The following is a 27,229-nucleotide window of genomic DNA, read 5'->3' on the forward strand; positions in this document are numbered from 1 at the left end:
TTTTGTGCAAAATTTATGCAAATTCCACATACTGATGTTGAGGTGTACAGTGCCATCTACAGTTTATAGATATCTCTCATTAAATGTTTTTCTCACTTTGTCTCACTTTCACTTTTCCTATTCTTGGAATAATGTTGTATTTAAGTTTAAGGGCAGAAATGGAGAATGATTCCCATCCTTATAAACCATTCATATTTTTACAACTACAATTACAATTTTTAGTTCCATTGTTTAAAATAAAATATGACTTGGAAAACTAGGAGACAGGTAGCCCAGTTCGGGACTGCTTCACTGTCTCATCCTCTGCAGACAGCAAATGCTACCCATTAGAGTCAGGAGAGCAGCTCACTACTCATCTCTACTCAGAGATGGGGCAGTAACCCTATGTTCATTTGTCAAACCAACCACTAAGTCTTCATCCTTGCAGATTTAGGGCCAAATATATACTTCCCAAACTCTTAGAAATTGCTACGTCAAGCCACTGCCCCAACAAGGATGTTGCAGGATTTAGTTGTTTAATGGCACAACACTTCTTTCTATGTTACCCTGACTGGGATGGGCCTGCCTTATCACATGACATGGCCCAGCGCAGGCTAATTCTTGAATAATCAAATACTGCTGCTTTGTCACACCCCTCAGCATCTCACAGGGATGCACAACGTACCTTTCAGCAACTGTATGAGATGGCTTTCAACTAACTCCAATGTAAACCCATCTGCATCAGAGCAAGGTAACATAGTATAAAGAGCAAGAAAGTCCTAAAACCTAACCAAACTGCAACTGATTTACAACAATAACCACATGCTGAAAAGGCTTTCTGGCAAGAAGGCTTTGTGCATCACTGAGATGAGAAAGTGTTGGACAGCCTCAACAGTTACTCTGGGCATCTAATATTGCTGTGGATGGGTTTACATTGGAGTTACTTTAAAGTCTGGTGCTCCCCATGCAGATACTAAAGGGTATGAGAACAGGTTGTCTGGCCATGATGCCCACCCGGAGCACAGCAAATGCTCTGCTTCTGAAGGGAGTATTAGATGAGGGACTGCACTGGAGTAGGATACAGCAACAACTACATGTTCACAAAAGTACATATGGATTAATACTTTGACATTAAATCCTGTAGTTTCTCTGGAGTGACTTCTCAGCTGGACTTGTCAACAGACCATCTGTTCACTGTTGGTCTACAGCTAGACTTTACATTTACTATGTTTCTTGTTCCAATTACACTTCAGATTTTTCTTAGTCAAAGTGAATACATTGACTAACTCTGACTTAAACCGACAGGGTGGCAGCAAGGTGCAACTCTGCTGCTACCAGTTGAACCTGGTCCTACTGTACATACACTAAATTTTAGCTGCAAAGCTGACGTTAGTGCAGGTTGTTAATTTTTATGTTTCCTCACCTTTGGAGAAATGTAGCCTGCATATTAATATTGGAACTCAGCTGTATTTTCTTTGGTGTGGTTTCTGTGGTTGGCTAGCCATGGTGCAAGCTGAAGATTTCATCAATCAATTGTTTAATCAATATTAACCTAGGCAGCAGTGGAAGATAGGTGTATGTGTTCACAAGAGCTGCCCCCAACCTCATCGTTGCTATATTTACTTTTGAAACAATGGAGTCAGCAGAGGCAACAGGTCAGTGTCTGAAAGCTCCTTAAAGCTGCATTCATTTATATTTAGGGTCAAGTGGGGGCAGTGGAACAAGTTGTAAATACAGCACTGACATATTATCAACTTATAAAGTTGATATGGCTGCTGTGTCAGCAAACAGTTCTCTGGTTACACATCCAGCAGATGAGGGGAGCAACATTAGTATTCCTTGGAGTTGTGATTCTGGTGACCTGAAAAATTCAAGTCCATTATTCAGTGTCCTTTGCTCCACTCCTTTCACCAGCTAGTCACTGATGTTTGTCTGTTGTTTGGTGCTGAGCAGGTAATGTGGTGCACAGTGGGTTCATCAGAGCTTTTCAGTTGAAAACAACTATCTGCTACAGCTACAGACAAGGTTGAGTGGACTAAAACAGTGAAGTTGAAAGACCCAAAGCTGAGAGACTCTAAAACAATCTGGAGAACTGAGGGGAACTGCAGATGACAATTCTCTGTGGGTTCCAAGCTAAGAATGATACCTTTTAAATCCCGTTTTTTGTTGTTGAGAAAAAATCATGATGAGTGCACCTCTAAGACAATGGTTTCAACATTGCTGTTAAAAAAAGCAATCTTTTGCTTTTTTGTCTTGACTTGACCATTTGGACTTGACTTGATCTTGAAACTGCTCAGACTTGTCTCACGCTGCATGACTGCAGCCCTACTATTTGGTACAAACCAATAGCTTCTCGTTTGCGCTAGAGAGAACCTTTGTATGCACAGAAACATAATTAAGGCTATACATCGATTTAAAGAGGCAAAACAGTCATATGGACACCTTATGATTCTGGCTCATGCTTTTTTTCTGTTGCTAACTTGCATCCATCAGCCAATGTCCTCCCTTAGTGTGCATAAAATTGCCTCAACATATGGCAAATGGAACTCTGGAGATATAACAAATTCCCATTCTAATCCAATCAAAACATGATTACAACAAAAGCACACTCCAACAATGCACACTTGTCCTTCAGTTTTCTTTTGAGCCCATATTCATTCGTGGAGCTGTGAGGAGAGAATAGGAATGTGTGATTATACTGTATAGAGCTGGTGAGGGGAGTGTGTCAAAGTGTGCATGCCACACAATGTGCCTGGAGAGATTGATGTTTTTGTCATCCACCTGCTTCAAAGCTGTAAAAAGCCGGCTGATGCAAATAGAGAAACCTAGCCAGGCAGGCTCACAAACAAAAGAGGGAGAACCTCACTGCACTCTTTGCACATCTATTTTGGAGGAATATCTGAGGTTTCTGTTGTGACGCACACTGGGCTCAAACACTGAACACTGAATCTGAGTCTTGTGTCTGGGAGTGGGTAAGTGTTGAATGCCTTTTTTGTTCTCTTTGGGAAATGGGAACAATTTAACGCTTTTTTTGTTTTGTTTTTTTGAATACGATGCATCGGCAAAGTGGCGGTGGGAGAAGGAAGCAGCAGCACCCTTCCCTCCCTCTTTCTCTCTTTCCCTCTCTGTCTTTCTCTTTGGCTCGCTCTCTCGTTCTTGTCATGGAGAGCAAATCTGCAGGCGTGCAGCACGACCGGCTTTAATGGCATTCCAGTTGCAAAAAGGGCATCAAATTGTAGCGTCAGAGGATGCATATAGGCGGTGAGCTCTCTGTCGTCTTCTGTCTCTGTCTGCTTCTTCTTTCTCTTTCTGTCTGACCGCTCTACCTTCCGCTGCCTCCAGCGCCGGGCTCCGTCTGGGAGAGGAATGATCTATGGTGCTTTGTTTATCACTGGCCATGGTCACTTCTCTGGAATGCAATTGGCTGGAACTACACCGTGTGGGTCCTGCACCCTGCGTCTCTCTCTCTCTCTCTCTCCCTCTCTCTCTCTCTCTCTCTCTCTCTCTCTCTGTCTCTCTGTCTCTCTCTCTCTACCTTTCTCTCTCCCTCTTTGAAGCAAGACATGAGCAGGGGTGCCTTGTCCGACGTGCCTTTTTATCTCTCTTTCGTTCATTTTTTTTCCCCTTCGTGGTGTTTTGCATGTATCTGAATGATAATGGGACATATTGTTCCCTGGACTAGTGATTGATTGAATGGCTTGACAGCAAAATGTGTTGAAGACATTCAGGAATTTGTGCATGCCGAGTTGTAGATTATCTTGTGTTTTGTCTTTTTTGAGCACCATTTTGAAAATGCACTTTGTCTTTATTGTAATTTAATTTTTTTTTTTGGTGCGTTTTCATGTTTAATCAGAATAGTATATTGCATGATTTCTTCCAGCGGTGGGAGGTTTTGCATTTTTATTCTCAATTTCAGGAAATGAATTTCCACAAGTCAGATTTTTGTGTTCTTAAGAGACAAAGCATCTTCTGTTTTATTTTTTTATGGGGAAACATCTGTAATGTGTCAGCACATTAGTCAAAATCTGTACGAGGACTGCAATAGTCAGTCCTATCAAAGTCTTCAAGGCTGTACACAAAATAGTGACTTTTCTTTCTTTCTTTCTTTCTTTCTTTCTGCGCTGCTACATTGCATAAGGGATTAACTGATATATTAACACAGTAAAAACGACATTCACTTTCCTTCCCTCTTAGCCTTTACTGTTCATATTATCCACTTTAGAAGTTTTTATTTCTGGGATCCATTTCAGCTCTTCTTTTTTAAGAATATCTAATGCATGCATCATTGTGTATGTTTGGCTTGTGCTGGTACCATACAGCACGCTTGGCACACAAACTGACGTGACAACATTTTCATATTTATGCTGATTCCTCCTTTATACACATTTACAGTAGAATATTGTGCCTTTCTACAAAGACAGATTGAGTGAAGCAGCCACCAACTATCACTTTTCTCTCCAAGTATGTTTTCGAGTGTGTGTGTGTGTCTGAGTGTGTTTCCAGATAAGTGGGAGCGCGGTGTGTGAAGTCTTAGCCGTGGATTACAGGCCTCACAGATAGGCTTGTATCCAGACTGCTGTCTGACATGAGTTGATGGGATTACAGGAGGTAGGTGTCTGTCCTGCCATCCCCATCCCATCCCTCCATGGGTGGAGGAGACACTAGTTGGAACTGAGGGTCACTGTGTGTGTGTGTGTGTGTGTGTGTATGTTTGTGTTGATGTTAGCATTAGAGCATTACAGGCTGATTCTGATGCTTATATCACTTATTAAAGCTATAAATAACTGATGCAACTTTATGTGCAAAAATTCATTTGATTACATTTACTGCAGCTGCAAAACAAATACAAAATAACATAAGAATGTGACACCTTTGAATCAGAATGTTGACACGGCAAAAAAAAAAAAAAATCTCTTTTAGTACCTGCTGCCCCTTATTTATGGAATGAGTTTTGGTTATTGTCAGCTTCACACGCTTAACTGTAGGTTTTACAAACTGTTGAACAGAGTTGAAATAATTAGTTGATCTATCATTTAGCTAACGGGTAGAATTTTGCTTTTAATTTTTTTTAATTAATAGAAATGCCATTTATTTGCTACTTCCAGCCTCTTAAATGTAGAAATTTGCTGACAAATCAAGACATTTGAAGACAGCACCTTGTGCTCTCACAACTTGTGACGTATTTTTCTCTCTTTTTTTTTTTTTTTTTTTTTGACATTTCATAGATTAAACAATAAATTGGAATCAATCAGCAGACTGATGGATACGGAAAGTAATAGGCTTCCTGTTGAGTCTGATTATTTATAGTCCGACATATCAGTCTCAGCCTCATTTCTGTGTACTATTGTGTTTAATATGTTGATATGGCAGCTCGGTGAAGGAAAGCGAAGCATTTATCAGCCTAGAGGAAGATTAATTCAGGTAGCATGGAGTTTGCTGTGAAAAAGCACATTGTGTGTACTTTCTCTCTGATTACCTCTGACCTCCACTTTGCATTCAGTATTTTATTTTATCACTAAACACCACAGGAAGCATCCCTCTCCAGTATACTTTGATGTACTCACGACACTGGGTAAATCACAGATAATCTTATCTATTGATACTATCTAGGTAGTTTCCTAATCTAAGCCAGGGCTCATCTCTATGAGCCAAACGCAAGAATGCGGATGCAATGCAAGTCCACTTGAGCTGATTAGTGTGTGAAGTGTGCTTGTTATATACCCAGCCTCACGCTGATTACTGCTGGCGCTTTACTACCGACGGCTGTGTACAGAGACACTGCTGGGATGTGATGTGTCCGGTGACGAATGGAAATCGAGAAATATTAGCAGCTCCTGTTTTGAAAACAAGAAATTTCAAAGAAAATTGAATGAAATTAAATGACACGACAGCCAAAGCGTATCTTCAGCATACATATTTATTCTCTGAATAGGCATAATAAACTACATAATAGCAAATTAAAAATGTCCTCCAATAATCCCTTATATTCTCAAAAAAAAAAAAAAAAAAAAAAAAATCTACTACCTCATTTAACTTTTTTCTCTTCCTTACATGTCCTTCCCTTCCTTTTTTTTTTCTCACCCTCTTTTGTACTTGGCAAAGCTTAAGTAGTACCAATTAAATATGTTATTCCATATGCTCTATTATTGGACATGCTCCTCCATAATGCATGCATTTCAACAAGAATCCCTCAGTAATTGTGCGACAGAATCTAATACGGATTTGAAATATAATGTGAATATTTGGGGGGAGGGTGAAATATCCTGCTGTGATTCTCCATCTGGCCCGTGCAGTATTGGAATGGTCCATCCTCCTTTACCATGCCGTCCCAGAATAAGCTTCACTTTAAAGGATCAATGCTTTTATTATTGAAGTCGGTCTCTGTAGTGCAGGCTAATACATTCTGCATTGATCTCTCTCCCCCCTCCCTAAAACCTTTATTGCCATTCCTTCCAGCGAGGCTCGCATTTAAAAAGATATCTTCGGCCGAATAAAGATTTTACAAAGTGACTGGAGGACAAATAAGCCTATAAACTGGGGTATTCACATCTTAGTGGGAAGGAAAGACTGGGGAGAATAAGGAGTCAGAGTTGCCAGCAGGCATTTTGAATATCATTACCAGCTTTGCAGGGAGAAATTGAAATCATAAGCATAAGGAAAGTACCTGGTAATTAAAACTGTCTTGCTGTGCCAAGGCTTTGATACCTGCTTAAGAAAGTATATGCCAGTGTGTTTTTGCGTCGATGTAGATATTGCAGCTGCACAAATTTCGGTGAGGTTTGACATAAAGCAGAGGATGTGAGAGTGTGTTTTGCTGTTTTTTTTCCTCTGTCAGGAGGAGATCTGTTGATGACAAGCTGTGTGTGTGTGTGTGTGTGTGTGTGTGTGTGAAAGCAGCCATGGATTGCTGTGGGATGTGGCTCCTGGTGATGTTTGCCATGAGCGGTCAGGCTCAGTAGGGCTCATGTGTGTTCACATCCATTCATCATTTTTGCCACTTTCTGAAATCGTATGCATCAGCACTGTTTATTAAATGGAATTTATCGTAAAACTGTGAACGAAGAAAAACACATGCCACCATCATGTTGTAACCAAATGTGCCGTAGGTTTGTGGCCTGTGGTGCAGCCACAAACAGTCTGATGTGGCTGTATCAAAATCAAAGCCTGAAGCATGCGTGCCAGACCCTTATTGAACAAATTTGCACCAGTGAAGCCAGCAGTTGAGGACATTAATGATCTGGACCCACTGGGGTCTGGTGCTCCGCGCCCACAGGCTAGCTGCTCGATCCCCAATCAATAGCTTTTTATTAAAATTGTTTGCGAGGCAACACAAATCCATATTGTTTTGCCTCAGACAGGGGCGCCTATGTGAAATATGTCGGACATATTTATATATTTTTTTCAGATGAATGCGGAAAATGACTGCTTGATATGCATGAGAAAAAAACAGAAGGGCAGTGGTTTGGCATTATTGGAATATCCATTTCAACATTGATTTTCATAAGAGATGCATTTGTGATTATCTTATTTTCTCTTCCCTCCACAGGGTTGAATTACATATCATATTATCCCTGGTATTAAGGCAAAATTAATAACACAAGTAATTATAATACTTATGTCTAATGATATGCTGCGAGGGCCCTATTGATTCAGTTGAGATGCATCTCGGGGAAATGGCTTGGAGCTTTGCCTGACGACAGGCGCTGCCAGTGCGCTCAGCTCTGTGTGGAGTGGCAAAATAAGATCAACAGCAGAACACAAGCATCAATCCACAATCCGCGTTCAGCGTCATTTCATACTTAAAATCCAATCTGTGGCCAATGATTAAGCTTCAGCATAGTATGTTTTCACCTGTTTTCTCATCATGTAAGCCTCTGATGCTCCTTAGTCCAGGCACTGATTGTATTTGAAGTTTTGATTTATTCAGCAGTATGTCCCCTGCATTGCGCTGCGTTCTCTCTTCATTCTTTTTGAGTCACATGAAGACGGTACAGCCTAGGATTTATTCATTTATTTTATTTACAGACTGACAGAAAATACACGAAAGCTAAGACGTCATGCTGAATTCTGAAGGATCTTTTTTGGCGTGTTGATTAGATTACCGTGATGTGCTCTTCATGAATACACCTGCTCAGCGTTGAAAACATTTGAGGTTCTGTGCTATTGCTATTGCAGAGTGGCCATCATAACTGTACTGTATGTGCCCAGTGGTTGATTTTTCAATATAAATCTCTCTTTGGACTGGTTCCCTCTCAGCTGTGTGCGTATGTTTCTAAAAGCTAAAATCCAGAATGGTTTGTGTTCTCACAGTGGTCTACAGATGTCAGTTCCTTGAGAGAGGATGGAGTTTGGAACAATAGAGAAAGACAGAGGTGATTACTTTTGGTGAATTCAAGTCAGTCTGAAAGGACATGGCAGACACTGAAACACTCTTGGGCAATGATTTTCCTTCTAATTCAAGGTAGCTTTATTAAATGGTTTCAGAAACTTGTGCCTGCATCTCAACTGAACGTTATTTGTACTCTGTTGTGGCATGTGCCAGTCATTTTCCAGACAGTTTTTCTCGTCTGTATTGTTTTTTTTTATTCAGAAGTCGCCTTCTTGGTAACTTCTCTCTTGCTAAAATGAGTCTTTTACCTTGTTAAGTTGTAACAAAAAGCCTGCTTACACAAGAAAGGCTGAGGTATGTGAATGAGGGCGAGGAAAAGGTGCTTTTTGCTAATTTTGTCCAGATTTTATTCACCTTGGTCTAACGTGGGTATTCATGCAGTATATTCGTTATGTACTCATACATTTAATATTAAGATCATTCCGATTATTTATCAGCATTCTGATGGTTGCTCTGCCGTTCAAGCTTTTTGTTCTTTAACAGGGAAGACAGGCTGAGTCGTTGCCATTGAGGTGAGAGGACAGTGAGGTGCAGTTGCAAACACCTGCCAAAAGAGGGCAACATGATGTCAGAATTGTCCCCCCCAACTACCACTGCCTCCGTCAGAGTGCAAGCTGGTGAACAGGGAGGAGGGTGGGGTGAGGTGTGTGTTGGTGTGGGTGTGTGTGTGTGGTGGTGGTGGTGGTGTGGGGGGGTTGTAGGTGCTGGGTTAAACGTGTAAGTAATAGTAATTTACATTTACGCCTAGAACGGCTTCCCCTGCGCTGTCAGTCTGCAGTTCAAAGCTCTCTTCCACTCTCCTGGCAACAAAGCCAGCCGTCTTGTTACGCAGGCACCAGATAGCACGGCAGAGTGGATGAAGTTCTTCACAGTCAAGGTGTCATTATGGAAGACCTTGCCTCGGTGCGGCGGCCCGCTTCAAAAAACAAAAGGGATAGTGGTGCAATGGGGTAGAGGGGGAAATTAAATATGCCACTCTCCCTTCACTCGCTCTTCGTCCTCGCTTGGAAGCAGGAGTTCCAGACCCCTAAATGTGGCTTCAGCCAAGGACGTTCAGCTGCAGAACACCTTTATGATGCTGTGCTGATTTGGAATTTGACAGATTTGCATTTGCTCTCTCACTTTGTGACCATTTTCCCTCCTTTTTTCACACCGTTTGATGAGGTGAAGCACAGTGGCCGACAATTATTGAAAAAGGCACAGAAGAGCAGCGGCAGATCACATGCTAACTGATACCTTTTGCCATCCCTTGTTTTTGGGCTGTAAAAATCCCACAGCCCATTTGTTCTATGATGTGACAGCATTGATGATAGGATGACAGATGTCTTACCAGCCCACCCCTCTGTGCCAACAACCACCACCCACCCCACCTCCTTACACCCCCCCAACACACACACATGCTGAAGCAGTTTGCCCCCATTCGGCTGGGAGTCGACCACAGAGCACAGCTGCATTGCTCCAGTATGGCGGAGCCCCCTTAACCCTGCCCCCTCTGGAAACCTTCCCTCCTCTTCCTCCCTCTCCTCCCCTCTAAAGGAGAGAGTGATAGGCCTCTTTGGCACAACGCTGCCTCTTTGTTCCCTGCCAGGTCGACTGCAGGAGGTCGGGTCAGCTGTAATTCACGCACTGGGCAGTAGAGGACGACGTGCCCTGCAGAGCAACAGGGGCACAGGGCCTGGAGGAGAAACAGGAAATCCTTGGTGGTGACATTTAGTCTTCTTATTAAAAGCACCCACTTATATCTAGCACTAGTATTTGTTAGCAGTTATTAATAGGCACAAGGCCTAATTAAATGTATTGTAATTGGTTTCACATGTATACACAACAGTGTTGTGGTAACAACTGTAATTCTTAATACTGCAGCACTGCATGTTGAACAATTAAATTACATTGGACATGCTGTACAATTAGACTTGAAATTCGGCAGGAAATGACTTGCATGTATGCACAGATCCAGAGCCGAAGTGATCAGCTGAATAATCAATTAGCTAATCGACAGAAAGTCGATCGGCAGCTGTTATAGCGGAGGGTTCATTGTTGAAGTGCGTTTTTAAGCAAAACTGCACAGCTGTCTTTGTTCTCTGCTCGTTGCATTTGAACATTTGCTGCTCCTTGTGGTTTTATATCATTATTTATTTAATATCCCTTTAGGTACTTCAGCTGATAAAACACTTTGACGGCAATAGACCACACAATAAATCAATTCACCGAGAAAACAATCGTTGAAAATAGTTGTTAGCTGCAGTCCTACAGAAGTAATTTTCATTCTGTGTGTCCGCACGGTTGTCACATCCACGAAGTGCAGGGCTGAACCATTTAGCATTATAAATTGAATATGCTTGAGTTTTGGACTCTCGGCCAGATAAAAGATGCACTTTGAAGACGTCACTTTGGGCTTTTGGAAATTGCGATGGGCATTTTTCATTATTTTCTGATGTTTTATTTACCAAACCTTTAATCAATTAATTAAGAAGACATAATGGTCAGATGAGCCGATGATGAAAATAATCATCAGTTTCAGCCCCACGGACATGATTTCCTCTCCGTGCGTCTGCCTGTCATCACAAGCCGCCGAGTGCGTCGCTGAAACATTTAGCGTTTATCATCACTCTGATTTTGTGCTGTTTCCATTTGTTACTTGCAGAAACAAAATGGACTCGCAGTATCGTGCCAGGTCTGATCCTGACACTCCGCTGACCTTCCCGACTGTCACACACACTAACACACACACACACACACACACACACACACACTGGTGTTTACGAAGCTCTCTTTTCCATCTGCACTATCTGCATCTTCTCCTGTAATATTCTTAATCCCACGCACACCACACAGGCAACAGAAGGTGCGTTTAGGCACACTGTATGTAAAACAAACTCTTTCTTATTGTACGAACGCTCGAAACAAACAAACTCATTAGAAATACACATCCTGCTCCCTTTTTGTTCTTTGTGATATTTTATCTGGGCTAATGTGGTATGGATATTCAGCGCAGACTTCTGCTGAAGTCGTCATTTCGCTTCACCAACATACACTGTGTGCGTGTGTGTGTGTGTGTGTGCATATTTATTATTATTGTCTTGATTCCTTCTTGCCAGGTTTTTGTAGAACATTTAGCTAATTGATTATCACATACCTTGGCCTTATCAGCAAACCGTTATTTTGTAAATGAATATTCAAGAGAGATTTCTCCTGTCTTTGCCTTTGTACTACATTATTTGTGGACAAAATATGCAAACATAGAGAAAGGCAGCTTGCCTTTCTGCCTCACTGCCTAATTACATTTTGCGCATGCACCTATACAGAGACATGCCGTGTATTTATAGCGGAGGAGAATGAATTCACACACTCCCCCGGCTGCAATCGTATGCCAGGCATCTGCTTATGAAGTGGCTCTTTCTCCGGTATGGTTCTGCAACTGCTCTTCCCCCACCTTGTACAAGAGGAAAAGAGAGATCGAGCCCGGTGGAAAGACAGAAAGAAGAGTGAGAAAGGAGCTTAATCGCTCCTGTCTGTTTCATGCCCCCCAGCCCCCCCCCCCCCCCCCCCCCCCCCCCACCTCCCTCAAAATGGCTCATCTTCTATGGGATCAATTTGACTTGTTTATGTTTATGCACCGTCGTTCTTGTCGCCGTCGCCATCTTTGTGAGGAGCCTTGTCGGGGGAGAGGAAATGGATGGCAGTGACAGGGAGGAAGAGAGAAAAAGAGGAGAGGAAAAAAGGAGAAGGAGGGAAGGATGGACTGGCAGGTGGAGAAGATGGGGGGGGGGGCAGAGAGTGAGGGATGGAGTGACAGAGGGGATTTGACAGACAGAAAGCAAGGGAGTGGGGATGGGGATGGGGGGTGTCTGCGACATCCCTTGTCATCATATATGTAGATGCCTTTTGAAGTTTGCAGTGTGTTCCTGTGCTGGTAATGTACCATGCACCCGCACACAAGATTGACAAAAAAACCCTGAGCACCTTTCTGTGCCCAGTAAGGCTGCGGCGGCTAATCGTTCTTGGCAGAACATACTCTGCTTTAATTTTAGCCATAATGACGATGAGAGGGGCGAAATGATACTTTAAAGAGCAGAGGAGAGTGGAGGAGAAAAAAAGAGGGGGATGAAAAGAGTGAGAAAAGGACGAGGAGAGAGAGGAGAAGAGAAGGGAGAGAGTGAGAGAAGCTGTGAAGGTGATTAGTTGTACTGGCGGATCTTGGCGGTGGAGGAGGTTGGAACACTAATCCTTGCTTTGGTTGGAGACATTTTCGCGCAGTAGGTCCCTTCTTCCCGCCCCCTCTCAATTTTAAGCCCCGTGTCAAGCTCAAGCCCTTCTTTTCCAGCGCTCACTTGCTCTCATTTCCTCTGCCTTCTGGCAAGCCCTGCTATTTATAAGAAAAATCATTTTTCTTTCTCTCTCCCTCTCTTTCTCCTTTAATTCTTTCCTGGCGTGTTTGATTTTCTGCCCTGCTTAGAGAAGGTGCCCAGATGAGTGGCAGCCAGCCAGGGCTCGTCTCTTCTCCGCTCTTCCTACCTCTCCTCTCTTTCCTCCTCTTCCTCATCCTCCCTCACATGTGGCTTTTAACAGGGCTACCGTACGCACACAAACACATATCAAATTTACATTGAATAACAGTAGCAGGCTGCTGCTGTTGTATATTGATGACTGGCTTACGTTCGGAGCATTCTTACCGTTTTGCATAACCAGTGTAGCAATGTGAATTGGCCCTCTGCCCAGACAATAAGCCATAGATTTTACAGTATGACATCATTTATCCAGTGCATTATTTGATTGTTTTGGCTGGTTTCTAATTTGATGGATCTCACTGTTGTCTCTTAAAATCATCAGCATCAGCTGCTTACTCCTTTCAGCTGAAAAAGAAGGAAAATATATGTATTTAGCACACCGCAGCTGCTGGGAGCTTTACTACTACTACTACAACAGCTTCAAATGAACGTATTGAGCAACACTAATCAGGACAATATAGCATATATTGTAGCTTTGGCCTGCCTCGCTGAATATAAAGAAAACTGCACTTTTCACATTTACATTCATGCCAAACACTCCAGGGCCTGTCAATGCTTGGGGCCAGATATCATCCAAACTGCCATTGATTTGTTTGTCCTTTGGCCCTTTTTCATGGTTTGGGAAATGAATCATGGCTTCTTTTTTTTGTTGTTTGTCTTGGCATCATCTGTTTAATCCATACACTCCTCGTTTTCCATAAATAACAGGGCAGAACTCGTCTTGGACCGGCTTGTAACGCTGAGTGCTTTTGTTCTCAAAAGGATGACAGCAGTGCTCGAGGTGCTTCACACACACACACACACACACACACACACACACACACACACACACACACACACACACACACATCCTTAACCACGCTTTTAGAGGTAAATTGAATTTAGAGAGCACCAAAAAGATACACTTCCATATCTGCGAGGCTACAAGTTCAAATTTCACAATGTATGCACGGCAATAACTGAGCAACACATGAACATTTAAGTCGTGGAACTAACTCATCAACTGTTGAATAACACAGTTTAAAAGGTTCAAGTTACACAGAGTGTCTTCCTGTCTTCATAACCTTTCTGCTCCTCTCCATTCCTTACTCTTTTTCTCCATCTTTCCTCTGCAACAGTGGGCAAAATTAATTTCCCTGACCTTTGCATGGCCCGAACAGCATGGGGTCAAATTCCAGCGTTCATTACTCCGCCGTTTTATTTCACTATAAAATATGTGCAACCGGATAACGAGAGCTCTGGGAATCCAAGTATAGATTATTATTTCATGATCCTGGGAAAAAAAAAAAGAAGAAAATAATTAAAGGGGAATAAACAGCCACCTGATCAGAGGGGAGGTTGAAACGGGAACTTTCCAAAATGATTGAAGTGGTTGGATTTTTCTAATGCGTGTGTGGGTGGAGATGAGAGGTGCAACATATGGAGTTCATGTGATGGCGGAGGTTGTCATTACATGATCTGTATGTCTTTTTCTGTACATGCTTGAATGTAAAGGCAGATTCACACGTATGAAGACAGTTTACAGGCACTCAAGACTTTCCGAAAAATCTCATTACCTGCAGGCGTTGAGGCTGTTTCAGCAGCAGGATTCACAGTAAATCTTTTCCTCTGTCGTCTCATTTAATATGGAGGTATCCTAAATTTATAAACTTGAATTGTTTCTCGCATTTTTCAGGAAGGGGTTGTGTCCTTGTACATATTTTCTAGAGGTTGGTTTATACGGTACTGCACACCGAGGCAACTGTGCCAGGTGTGTGCCATGGACGTAAACACTGTGTAAGCACGATAATTGTGCCACTTAGCAAGCAAAGCTGTGTCAGGACTCAGAGCTCTGTATTTAACATGCTGTAGTTGGGGGAGAATCAGATCTTGCCGTGTTTAGGCTTACGAATAAAAGAAGGCAGATTGGGTCTTTGGATAACCCTGCAGGCCTACATACGTTTCTACGAGGCAGAGTTGCTCTTGAGGCAGAATAATCTAATTGCTAAGCCTCAGTGGTTGAACGGTGGAGCCAGAGCTCGAACGTTAGCTAACAGATACGCTTGAATGGCAGATGAGGAACTATAATGGCAGCAGTTTCTTTTTTCTTTTTCTTTTATGGTCAGCAGGCTAGCGCACTCTTCAGTCAAGCAGGCGTCCTAGCGAACATGATATGGCTGGTGTTGTTTTTCAATTAGTGGCAAAAAATGACTGTTTTCGTCTATCATTTCTATCTCTTATGTGTTGCTCAGGGCAACATTGTGGCCTTCTCACCAAAAGTTTGTTGAGATCTGGAAGCACACAGACATCATTTTGTCCATCTTTGTGTTATTGTTTGGCTAACATGGGGAATGATTTACAATCTGTCCGATTGTCCAACGGCTTGTTTTTTTTTTTTTTTTTTTGCCTGTTTGACCTTACGTTTCACTCTGCCATAAAGATGGATATCAAACGTATATTAATTAAATATTATGGATTCCAGCTTTTGTTCAACCTTTGATTGAATGCTTTTCTTAGCAACCTGGCCTTTGAGTTCTGTTTGCATAATAAAGTCTGTGTGAGGGCTGTTAGATAAGTGTTCTGGCTGATTTCTGATTGACTAAGAGCCCAGTGTGTTTTATACAGAGTAAAAACATGCAGTGACTGTGTTCACTGATCTCTGGATTATAAATAACCATAACTCCAGTGCTACAATCCACATTAGCTGTCATTTACACGTAATTACACAAGTTCTAAGAATGATGTAGGCCTTACTTTGTGGTACACACATACACACACAGATACGCCCTGTACATTATCATTGCCTAAAAGACCTGAACAAGAACATCCCTTCAAATTTGTCAAAATGTCAGTCTAGCCAGGCAGTAATGGACTCCATGGGTGTCACATACTGTTTGATTGATAACGCCCACTTCACCTCCCCGGGCCAGAAACTGCAAACTGTCCATTTCCTCAAGTAACTTTACACATCAAGAAAAGAAGCAAATCTCTCTCCTCATCCTCTCACCTTTGCATGCCTGGCAATGGCATGACGTGAACAATGTGCTGAGCCTGTTTGAAAAGAAGTCCCCCGATCCATTTTTTCCTTTTCTTTCCTTTTCTTTTCTTTCCTTTTCGAAGTGAGCGCCGGGCTCTTAAAGTCACCATCTGGCAGTGTCCTTGCTAGTCACCAAACTCCATCAAGTCGGTCCGACAGCTCGGGCCGGAAGAGCGCTGGACGATAAAAGGAGTGAAACTTTTAGAGGTGTGTGTCAAAGGAGGTGAAGGGAGACAGAGGCATGAAGAGGAGGAAGAGGAGGAGGAGGAGGAGGAGGAGGAGGAGGAGGAGAGGGTAAGGAAGGAGTCAGTCTTCATCTTTTAATGGCAGCGTGTGTGTGAGGAGAGGACGTGGAAGGAGGAATGTGGAGGGAGAAAGAGGGAGCGTTTAGTTCTGATAGATATTGATAGAGATTGTAATGAATGTGGTGAGGGCATGGCACCCTAAAGCGCTGCAGTGGTAATGCAGGGTGACAGTGTATTTGTACTAATAACCCTTAAAAGTGGTGATAAAATACTCCACTCCCCTACCGGAGCCCCTGATGGATGTGCTGGGAGTGATTAAACTACATTAGGCTGTGGGTCCACTTACCCTGCATCTATATGTGTGTGTGTGTGTGTGTGTGTGTGTGCATGAGAGAGAGTGTGTTTGAATGTCTTAAAACACTTCTCCCCTCAGGGATCAGGCTATTCCAGGTAGAGGGGCAAGTGTACAGCCATTGTCGATGTGGGTGTGTGTTTGTGTGTAGCAAAGCATATGTTGCTTTAGAGAAGCCTGCAGAATGACACATACTGTACATCATTTGGATCTGTGATGCTGAGTATACTCCGGCTTTTCACTTCAGTGTATTCCCAAAGGTTGGGAGGGCAGTGTCAGTGTCATTGTCATCCAACACGTTGCTGTATTTTGCTGTTGACAGGGAAGCGCACTCTGCTACTGTTTTTTTTTTTTTTTTCTTGCCACGGGAGATGTTTTGACTCAACACTGAGCCAGGGGAGAAGCCTGCGGCGAGACCACTGTACGAGGCTCACTGGGAATAGCACCGGTCCTGCATCCACCGTCATGTTTTCACTTGGCACTCAACCACGCACACACACACACACACACACACACACACACACACACAGAGACACAAATGCGTTCATACAGATGCACGTCTGACACACACAAGAAATGCATGAATGTAAATTCTTACCCATGACCTCCAGTTGGTAATCATGCAGTGTCAAGCAATGCTGACTACAAATAGAGCAATACAAAAAAAAGAACTTCATTTAATATGGATTATAGAGCGAACGCACACCTTCCCTAAAAGCACAAAACCACATCAGTCTTTACCGCATTTGATTCTCGAGGCCTCACATCACGGCTGGCACCCAGGCAGGTCCGATCTGCTTTTAATGACCCTCCTGGGAACCCTTACCTGATGGGCCAGCTTAGCCAACATGTCCAGGTGCAGCAGCATAAGCATTTCATTAAAAATTGAAGCCAACATTTTGTAGAAAAGCTCTCAGTCGGCGCGGGGTAAAAGGAGGAGGAGAGAGGACGTCGAATAAAAAACAGGAGACATTCTGGCACGGGTCCAAAGCTAGATGTATGTGAGCTTCTTCTTCTCCTTCTTCTTGTCTGTCTCATTTTCTCCCTCCCCCTCCTCCCTCACTCCCTTTCTCTCTCCTTCTCTCTCTAATCACACTCTGACTTTACTTGACCTTTCTGCGGCTAATTAGTCGGCTTGTGGAAAAGGATTGTGTAGTATATCTCCAGCGAAGATGATGATGGCGATGCTCTGGTCTTTCTACGACTTGCAAATGTGCCGGTGATTAATTCAGGGAGGCCATTTTTTTTTTTTTTTATTTTTTTTTTTAACTCCTCTTCCTAAAACACACAAACCATAAAACACTGTGGGTTGTGGTGACCTCAGTACTGCCAGTGGGTGAAAGGAGGGCGGTGGCTGGAAGTGTGGCTCAGGATGGCACTGGAATAATCCCTTACTATGATAGACTGCTGTATTTTTTACAGCACAATGCTACATATAAGAGAAATATTGAGTCAAACCTGTTTCTAAATGTATTTTTTTTTTTTTTCTTAATTGTTTTACAGAAAACCTTTTTTATGATCACACTCTATTGAATAATTCCAGTAATTTGGTATCAGTTCAGCAGCCATGAACACATGCTTTATTAAATTGAATGTATGATGGTGCTGCTTAGACTTAGAAATAATTAAACTAATGCCAGATATTAGTCTCATGGGGGAAATCACAGTTGTAGTTAGTTAGTAATGAGTGGGTGGAATAGCACCAGAAAAAAAAAAAATTACTTTATTTATGTCAAATGTGTTTTTGTACATGCAGTTGAAAATACTTTTGTGTGTGTGTGTGTGTGTGTGTGTGTGTGTGTGTGTGTGTGTTGGTCTGTGTGTGTGTGTTTGTGTGTGAACAGCTGGATATGACTCAAGTCCTGAGCTGATGGCTGTTCTTGGCGTGTTGACGTGTGCCTTCAGGTGCATAGTGTTCTCCATTTCACGCATAAAAGAGTTAGCTCGTACTCACATACACATATGGTACATACACACACAGGGACAAGGTAAATGCATGCAAAACATCCGCCCACATACGCAGACACACCGGGGAAAGCAGAGGAAAAAGCAGGTGTGTGCATGTGTGTCAGATGCTCAAAGTGAATCCTGTGTGATTAACTGTGTGTCGGATGTTTCAGTGTCTGCTGCCTCATTATTACAACTTACATATGCTGTTTTTGACATTAATAATTGATCTTCCTTTAGCTGAGAAAAGCAACGTTTGGGAACACTTAAATCAGGTTCCGGTGGATTAGAATTTAGTAATAATCATCTCTTAGAAAAAGCTCAAATTATAGTTAGTGTGATTATTAATGGTAGTATTATACAGTACAGATGTGTTAATAGGCACAATGCCTTACAATACGTTAGTTTAAATGAACCCATATGATGCATTATAAGACATTACTGTTACATGTATGTGTTAATAGCTACATATATAAAGCATTGTAATACATTACAACTCTTTGTAAATGTTAGCAGCCACATGCTGCAAAATGTATGCTAATACACTGGTTTAAGTAACCTCTGGGGGAGTTTACATGGTAAATTAAGTGCACACAGAGTTTAATTCCAGTATGTTTCCATTTGACTATTCATAGGTCATCACAATAATAACAAAATACAAAACTGTGCTGAGAAGGCTGAACACCATTTAGACCTTATATTTTATGTAAAGTGTAATTAAACAGATAACTGATTAAATAGAATAGAAAAAAATCCAAGCCATTAGAAATTTGGGGGGTTTTGGTAAAAAAATTTGTGGGGGGGATTCTGGATTTAAGGATTTCTAAAATCCTGGCTATGGCCTGCAAAGTGATGAAGAGTTTTTAGATTTATTCATTTATTTTTAATCACATTTCTATTGTATTTCCACAATATTCCTATTGAGCCATTGATTGTGTCCAAAATAAATAATGACCAGTATGAAGTCACCTTTTTTCACCATTGTTCTCTTATCATTCCTTTAATATTTCTTTTTCACTTGAGTAATATTCCTCGAAAATGCTTTACTTATTTTTCATGTGAATTGCTTTGCAATCGGCAGCCTTGTCAGAATTTCGTAAAACTAAAAATGTGCTTGTAATTGTAGTTCTTAAACTCATTTGCATGGATGACATGGATATACTTAAAATATTATTTTGTGATAATAAAAATATCCATTACGTACAGCACGGTTTTCCACCTTTTTCGCGTCTGTCCCATTAAAACATAGCAGGTTCTCCATATGAGCTTACATCACAGGTTTAATATGCTCATGAGTTCTCTTTTTCACCATCAGTAAAAAAAAATGAAATGATTAGAGAGAAGTGTTTTGTGTTGTTTTTCATTCTGTCCTCCCCTTTCCCCTGACCACTGACCCCGCTGACCACTTACAGAATACTGCCTATATATATACATATATATATATATACACATACACACACACATACATAATAGTGTTTTTTAGGTTAGGTCAGGTTTTTAATTGCAGCATCAGATCTTACTGCCATCGCGGGTTTAATTTGCTGCGCTCCTTCATCACATGCATTGATCATTCACCATGCTGCACCTTTCATTCCATAAGTGGTACACTCTGTTCCATCAAATCACAATTCATCCTTTTACAGCGTCTGATGCCTCAAACAACAAAATGCATTTTCAGTTTCTCATCCCACCACTCAAGGAAATACCTGCTACTCTCCATCAAACATTCATCAATTAAGTGTTGATGTGAGGAGAAAGGACAATCTATAGTTTGGAGGATTTATTCAATTTGCATCCGTAATTGCGTGCAATTTACAAACTCATTATTTTACAATTTAGTGCATTTAACAGCAGCTGGAGGGCAGATAATGGTGGGGCTATAGGGGGCGAACACGGGCCCCAGATAGACCCAAAACATGATGCAAAGCACTAAAATGATGCTTTCTATATATCTGGCTCTAAAAGTTAAATTTCAGTGGAGATAAGTGTGAATAAAAAGACATAAGAAAGTTGATACAGGGGAAAAAGCAGCTTCCAGTAACACAGATGATTGTATTTTTACAACCTGATAGGGATGATGTGCAAGATATCAGCTCTGAATAATTCACACGGTATTGATCGTTTTTTAATTTTGCTTTGATCGAAATATTCGTTTTAATGTTTAATGAAGAGCTTGCACTGAGTGTACAGTGAATATCAGCTCTGTGTATAGCAGAAAGCATGACTTGTCAAGAGGAAATTTACGGCTCATTGTAACTTTCCGGCTCAGTCCAACATTTCTGTGAAACCACTTTAGTCACTGATACTTTGAAGGTGACATAGCCATACAGCCTAACAGCCTTTGTGCTTTTATTACATTTGGCATGTCCACAAGAGCTCATGAAAGAGCTTTTTTTTTGTAGCAAAGGTGGGCGACTCGCTGCTTTTTGGCCCCTTTTGGATTTGGAATTGATCTGAGGGCAAGATGGCCTTGTTAAGCTCTAATAAAGTCCACAGATTTTCAGTGTATGATGCTGTGCTTAAAACGGGATTGTGTGTGCCTCAGTGTGTCGCAATCTGCGAGTGTGTGTGTGTGTGTGTGTGTGTGTGTGTGTGTGTGTGTGTGATGGCCTCTCCCTTTCTCTCCTCTCATAACTGATTGTTTACTGAGTGCTTTTCACCTTTTTTCCCTGAGCCTGTAAGTATAAAATTTTAATTAGGAACACTGACAGGTCTGGCGCATGATCCACAGCCTTGCATCCATCACAGAAAAACGAGAGAGAGAAGGATAGAAAAGGGAGAGAGAGAGAGGGGGAGAGAGAGAGAGAGAGAGAGAGAGAGAGAGAGAGAGAGAGAGAGACACTTTCTTTCTAATCTCTCTACTTCCACATCTCTACCTTCCCCATCCTCCCCCCTCCTCAGTCTCCCCTCTCCTGACGCGAGTGCTGGACTTGAGCAGCAGGTGCCATATTACTGTGTACAGAAAAGCAATTAGGCAGCATATTGGATGAATGAGGAGTGCATTAATATTAGCAAGTGCATTTGTCAGTGGCGTTTGATGCAAGTCCTTTTCTTTTCTTTCTGCAACATTAAGATTGTGGCGCTCATAAATTCACTGCTTAAACCACCATCTGCTGCACTGTCAGCCCACACCGAGGAGAGAGGAGAGGAGAGGGGAGCCATTTATTCCCTTCTGTCTCTCTCACTGGGGAAAGAAGAGTGAAAGACAGATAGATAAGAAGAAAATGCATTCATTCCCTCCCTTTCTTTGCCTTTCTTTTTCTTTGGTCCACAGGGAATGACTGTGTATTAGGATTTATGGAGATGCTTGGCGCACACCAAGCGACAATGCTCTTAAATCTGGCTCTTTTCCTATTGTCTGGAGTGCTACCTTCTGCTTACCGACACATGCGTAGACACATTTCTCCTCATTGTGCTCAAAAAGGAGATAAATTCTTATGTGTGTGCCAATTCAAACAAGCATAGAGAATAACTTACAATAAACAGGTGGTTTTGCGATCATAACTCAGCGCAGTGTGTGGCTAGAGGTTGTGCTTCTCTTTGACCTCTAGCGTGTGTTTTTCCTCTTTTGCGATATGTGTTCTCACTTTCGCAGCAGTGCATATATTTAAAGGATATGGTTGAAGGTATTCGATGTTTTTCCTCTTGACAGCGAATTCCAGGACAACACCAAAAGCATTGATCCTACTAAAAAGTATTGTAGCTTATTCCTCCGTATCATAGAACTGCATCAGTGAGCCCCTGGGTAACATGTTCCTTCCCACACACTGAAGTTGATTTTGGGTCAATCCGATATACATGTATGTCTTGCTACTGCTGTTACTTAGTCTATCAAATGCGTATGAATATGCACCCGAAAATAGACCCCAAAATATGTACTTTTCTCCTCTCTGTTTTTGTTCTAATTATTATTCTTTTTCTTTCTTCTTTTTCTCTGCTATGAAAGTGCTGGTGCAGCAAAAACCCTAAGAACAAAAGTCATCAAAAAGGGCAGATGGTTTGTACATTCCACTCATCACTGAGGCACAGAAAATGAAATTCATTGACCTCAGGGTGGCACTGTAACAATCAAAATTAGCTCAAAATTTGCTCCAAAAGTATTCTGCTCTCAAAATGTCAAATTTTCTGACTGAGTAATCGCAAAATCCTAGTTTGGAAAACTTGTCAGAAACCATCAGGCCAATCTAAGTCACTCAGGATCATCAACGGGCTTTGCTGAGCTAAAGTTTTCAAGGAAATTTTGTTTTGAAATTGAACATTTTTAAAGAAATTTCACCAAAATATTTGACAATGCACTCAAGAAAAGCAGGCTGATGTTAGATTTTTTTCAGAATTGCGTTCCCAACAGTTAAACTGTTGTGAATTTCTTAAGTCTGGTGACATCCCTCTCTCTGCTGTCTACTTTGAAGTTGGTTTGGCGTCTTGGCTCAGGAGCCAGTGGTTGGGGTTGGACAGGGCCTGAGGGAGCTACTTGCACCTGGTTCACTCCCACTATCATTCCCATTGTCTTCAATGCAGTACTTCACTAATTGTGTCTATGTTAAGTAGCCACTGCTGTCTGCAAATACTGTGTTCTCCTGATGGTGCAGTGATCTAAACATATAGCTTCTAATAAGAAGCAAATTCAGCGTGGCACCGAAGTGTGTTCCTTATTTGTTCTGAACTCCTGTGGTTTCAAGGTTGACATGCTGTATTCTGTGCTACTTTTGCAATTTCCAAACTCGCTCCCAATCTCCCATGACAAATATATCAGTAATACAATTTCTTATTATTTTTCTCTGCTAAAAGTGTTTGTGCAGCAAAAACCGTACGACCGAGAAACACCCAAAATTGGCAAGTGGGTTACAAAAGCCACCCACTACAGGCCTATATATAATGACACTCATTGACCTCAGTGTGACGCTGTAGTAATCAAGTTTACACTTTTGCAGTTAACTCCAAAACAGCTTGGCCTCAAGTCAAAATTATTTCATCATTTTAATTTCTCAAGTCATCTGCATCTGGTCTGCTCTTAAAATGTCAAATTTTACGATTTTTCGCAATCTGCTTGAAGCCCAATTATATCCCATTGCGGCTATATTTTAAGTTAGGATACGTTTGTTTTGACACTAGTGTGTCTTCATCAGAGTCAGTCATCAGTGTTTGCCTCATGTCTTTGTCCATTTTGACTCTGATGAAGACACAGTAATGCCGAATGCTTGTGTGTTTGCAAAATAAAAGTCTGCAAATCAATTGGTGTGCTCCGGTCCCCTTTTTTCTCTGGTGGTGGTGGGCGATGTTGGGGTGGATGCATTACCATTCGCCAGTGCATCATTGCATAAACCTATTATCAGATGCATTGTGTGGAAGTATTTTTAGAGGCAAGGGAGGGAAGGCGTCTCTGTGCTCCTGGCTGGCTGTGCTGGTGCAGGCAACACATTGTGCCGCCGTGTTGTTGCCTTCTCAGGGGACAATCGTCTAAGTGTCATGGTACCTCTGGGTTTGGAGGGGTGTTGTTGTGTGTGTGTGTGTGTGTTGGGGGGGGGGGGTTGACAACACCTCCCGATTCCCCCTCTGAAAGCCCCCCATTAAAAAAATAGAAAAAGAAAGAAAGAAAAAACAGAAAAGTGTCACTGGAAGATTACTGTCACACTGCTGTCACCGTGACGGTGCCCTGCGGGCAGTACGGGGGCGGGATTGGCGGGGGTCGGATGGTTGATAGGAAGGTGGGGGGCAGTTGAACACCACTCCCCTTCCTTCTCCCTCATACTCTCTCGCTCTCTCACCCCTACTCTTCCCAAACCCCTTGCTTTCCTTGGTGATTAGCTCACCCCATGGTGAGCGCTAAGCGGCCTAATCTGCAACTATGAGGTGGTGGGTGTCGAGAGGCAGAGACAGAAAGACAGACCCAGAGAGAGGGTAACAATACACAATCTAGACAGAGAACAACACACACACATACAGTACACATGAAGTAATTATTAGAGTGGTTCGGTTTTGCTTTTGAATGATTTGCAGAGCTCTAATTCTCGGTGTTGTTGCTGTGTATTACATATAATGAATGCTTTACAAAGCAAATTATCTTGTCTTACTCTTTACATGTTGTTTTAGCAAAACTGTGTCTGATGAACTGTCACTTCAGTTTATAACACCCTGCGTTACTTGACAAAAAATTGAAGTAAAGGGCCATTTACTAGCTTTTCCCCTATCCTTTCAATCATATTTTTCGTCTCCTTGTTCCTATCAGTAATAACAACATTGCACTCATGAGGTGAATTGCCATAAAGAAGTTGATCTGTAAACATTAGCAGTCAGGTACTCAAGTTTTAAACAAACTCAAAGGTTAGCCAAAGAGAAAAGGAAGGAGAACCAATTTGACCCACTGTGCTTGCAGCAGTTGTGCACATATAGTTTTCCTGTGCAATGAGTATTGCTTAATTAGGTTAGCCAGTGCAAACAGTTGCTATTGCGCCCCTAATGATCCCTGACATACCACCCTTTGTCCAGTGTCCCTGGTCACCTTCAAGTTTGTATTAATTGTAGTTCAACCAGTACTCCCTCGCTGGAATAATATTCATTTTATGTTTTAGTATTATTCTGGTGATTTTCTTAAAGGTGGAATTTTCAGAAAATCCTTGTTGTTTATGACCAATACTTTTGGCAGTAACTCGAAATGTAACTAATTTCTTTTCCAAATAAAATAACGCAATTACAGTTACTGGGATTTAAATGGGCTCATTACTCTTACTTTTGTCTTATGTGAAAATAGTGGACAACTTGCAGAGGATAGCAGAGAAATGCAGCCTATTCCTGAGAGTTCAACTTACGATATAACATCACTCAGCGTTACAGTGGTGCAAGACAATGCAGGCAACGTTAGCTTTTTTTTTTCATCAAAGTGATTATAATAATTCTAATAACTGAAGACACTTTGGTTCATTGAACATACAATGATAAAATGTATGTCTTGTTTCACACTGTGCCATGGCAATTCTAAATTAACATAGGCATGTGTGCATTAATTGAAGCAGATATTTAAAAGTCACACAACAACTCAAACGTTTTTTAATATATCCACTCAGTATTTTGCTAGCAGTAACATTTGCGAGCAAGCAAACTAGATTAGCAAGCTAACTGTATCTCCACTACATGGATCTAGCATTGTTTAGCAATGTTGGCTGTAATTTGCAAACAGCAGCTGGCTAATTTACCTCATTTCATAAACTTAACTGAGGGAAAAAGTGGTTGAGGGTGTGTAGGAGAGGCAGGTTTACCTGTCTGAAAGCAAAAATTCAACATTTAGAACCTCGCTGGATGTCCAGTGGGTAGGAAAGCATCCAGATGAACCAAAGTGAACCATCCCTGAGTGAGTTAATCAGAACAAACTTGGTTTCCTGCTCTATCGTTCCCTTTATTTGACTCATCTGGAGTTCATAATGGGCGTAAGGGCACTGCACTATGTTTGATAGTGGTGTCTGGTGGTGTGTAGTTTTCACTGTGTTAGACTTTCACTCGTGAAGTGTTGTGAATCCAGCATTTTGCTGTCACCAGGGCCAGTGGAAGTATTTTTTCAGAGGGGGTGTTGCAAGTATGACTTTGTTTGTGGTCAACAACCCTGGACTGCGCTGTCCATCATAGCAGTGCTGATTAGAGTGAGCTTGAGCCTGACCCAAGGACTTCATTTCAAATCATTTGAGATGTATACAGCTACCAAGAACTAAGACTTTGAGTTTCACAAATCCTTTTTATTATTATGATAATAAAGTATGTTTCATATCAAAGAAATCATGTCATGCATGCAAATGTCAATTATAAATTCTTCATAAGATCGTTTACAAAAGTGCAAACACACAATGCTGACACCGTCTGCAATGTATTCCAGCCAGTGCCACTCTTTGAACCATGTGGCCTTGTAGGAGTGAGTGAAGTTCTCCCCAGTGAATTTTCGGACAGGGAATCCTTTTAATCTCTGGTGGTCTGAAGGACACTGCACCTGCCTTTTGAGTAAGCTCAGCAGGCGAGGAAGCAAGAGCAGTACCACTGTGTGGGGCTGCTCTGTTGGTGTTGGCCTACTGACACAGATCAGGGAGGTGCAGGTGTCGACTTGTCAGTTGTTGTTTCTGTCTCTGTCTCTCAGGCCTTTAGCTGACTCAAAGGGAGGTTTTGAAAAGAAATCAAATATCGGCTTTTCTGATATTGACTTGAACTGTTAGCCTATTTGCCTAACCAGGTCAATGTGCGTGTGCATCAAAAGTTCCAACATGCAAAAATCACTCTATGTATAGTCTGATGTCAGGAAGTGACACGTCCTCATACCTAAATGACTGGATAAGTTGATTGTCGATCCCAAAATGACATAAATCAGTGTTGGAGAGTACCAGCGACAAGCTGATAGGATGGACCTCTGTTGTACTGGACCTTCGTCCTCATGTCATTAATGCTTTGAAATGGTCACTGGTTGATAAGGTTTAGGCAACAAAACTGCTTGTTTAGATTTGGGAAAAGGTCATATCTTAAAATACGTACATTACTGTTTTGTACATTATGTAATGAAACTAGATGATGTTACTTAAAATGCCAGGCATGTATTTATGACACAGGACACTTGGTTAAATTAAAAATTCAGTTTTTATGCTAAAATGCTTTATTTTATGTAGATAGTAACTAATTGTTCTATAATCGAATCTAATCTAATCTAATCTAATCTAATATAACAATAAGATTATCCTAATTAAATCAAGACATAAAAAAGACATAATTACAGCAAACACTAAAGTTAAAAGATTTAAGTCATTTTTGACAGGTTTCACATTT

At 41.6% G+C, this 27,229-nt stretch overlaps 1 protein-coding gene across 3 annotated transcripts in view; it reads left to right on the forward strand.

Annotated features, from left to right (window-relative positions):
- The first annotated feature begins 2,772 nt into the window (after positions 1-2,772).
- The window catches only part of LOC143328094 (uncharacterized), a 420,223-nt gene continuing 395,766 nt past the window's right edge, over positions 2,773-27,229 (forward strand). For all 3 annotated transcript variants that reach the window (XR_013077785.1, XM_076743024.1, XM_076743023.1), the window contains exon 1: positions 2,773-2,951. The gene's annotated coding sequence lies outside the window, so the exon portion shown is untranslated. The remainder of the gene's footprint in view (positions 2,952-27,229) is intronic.

The sequence above is a fragment of the Chaetodon auriga genome, chromosome 11, assembly GCF_051107435.1.
Source record: "Chaetodon auriga isolate fChaAug3 chromosome 11, fChaAug3.hap1, whole genome shotgun sequence".
Taxonomy (NCBI): Eukaryota; Metazoa; Chordata; class Actinopteri; order Chaetodontiformes; family Chaetodontidae; genus Chaetodon; species Chaetodon auriga.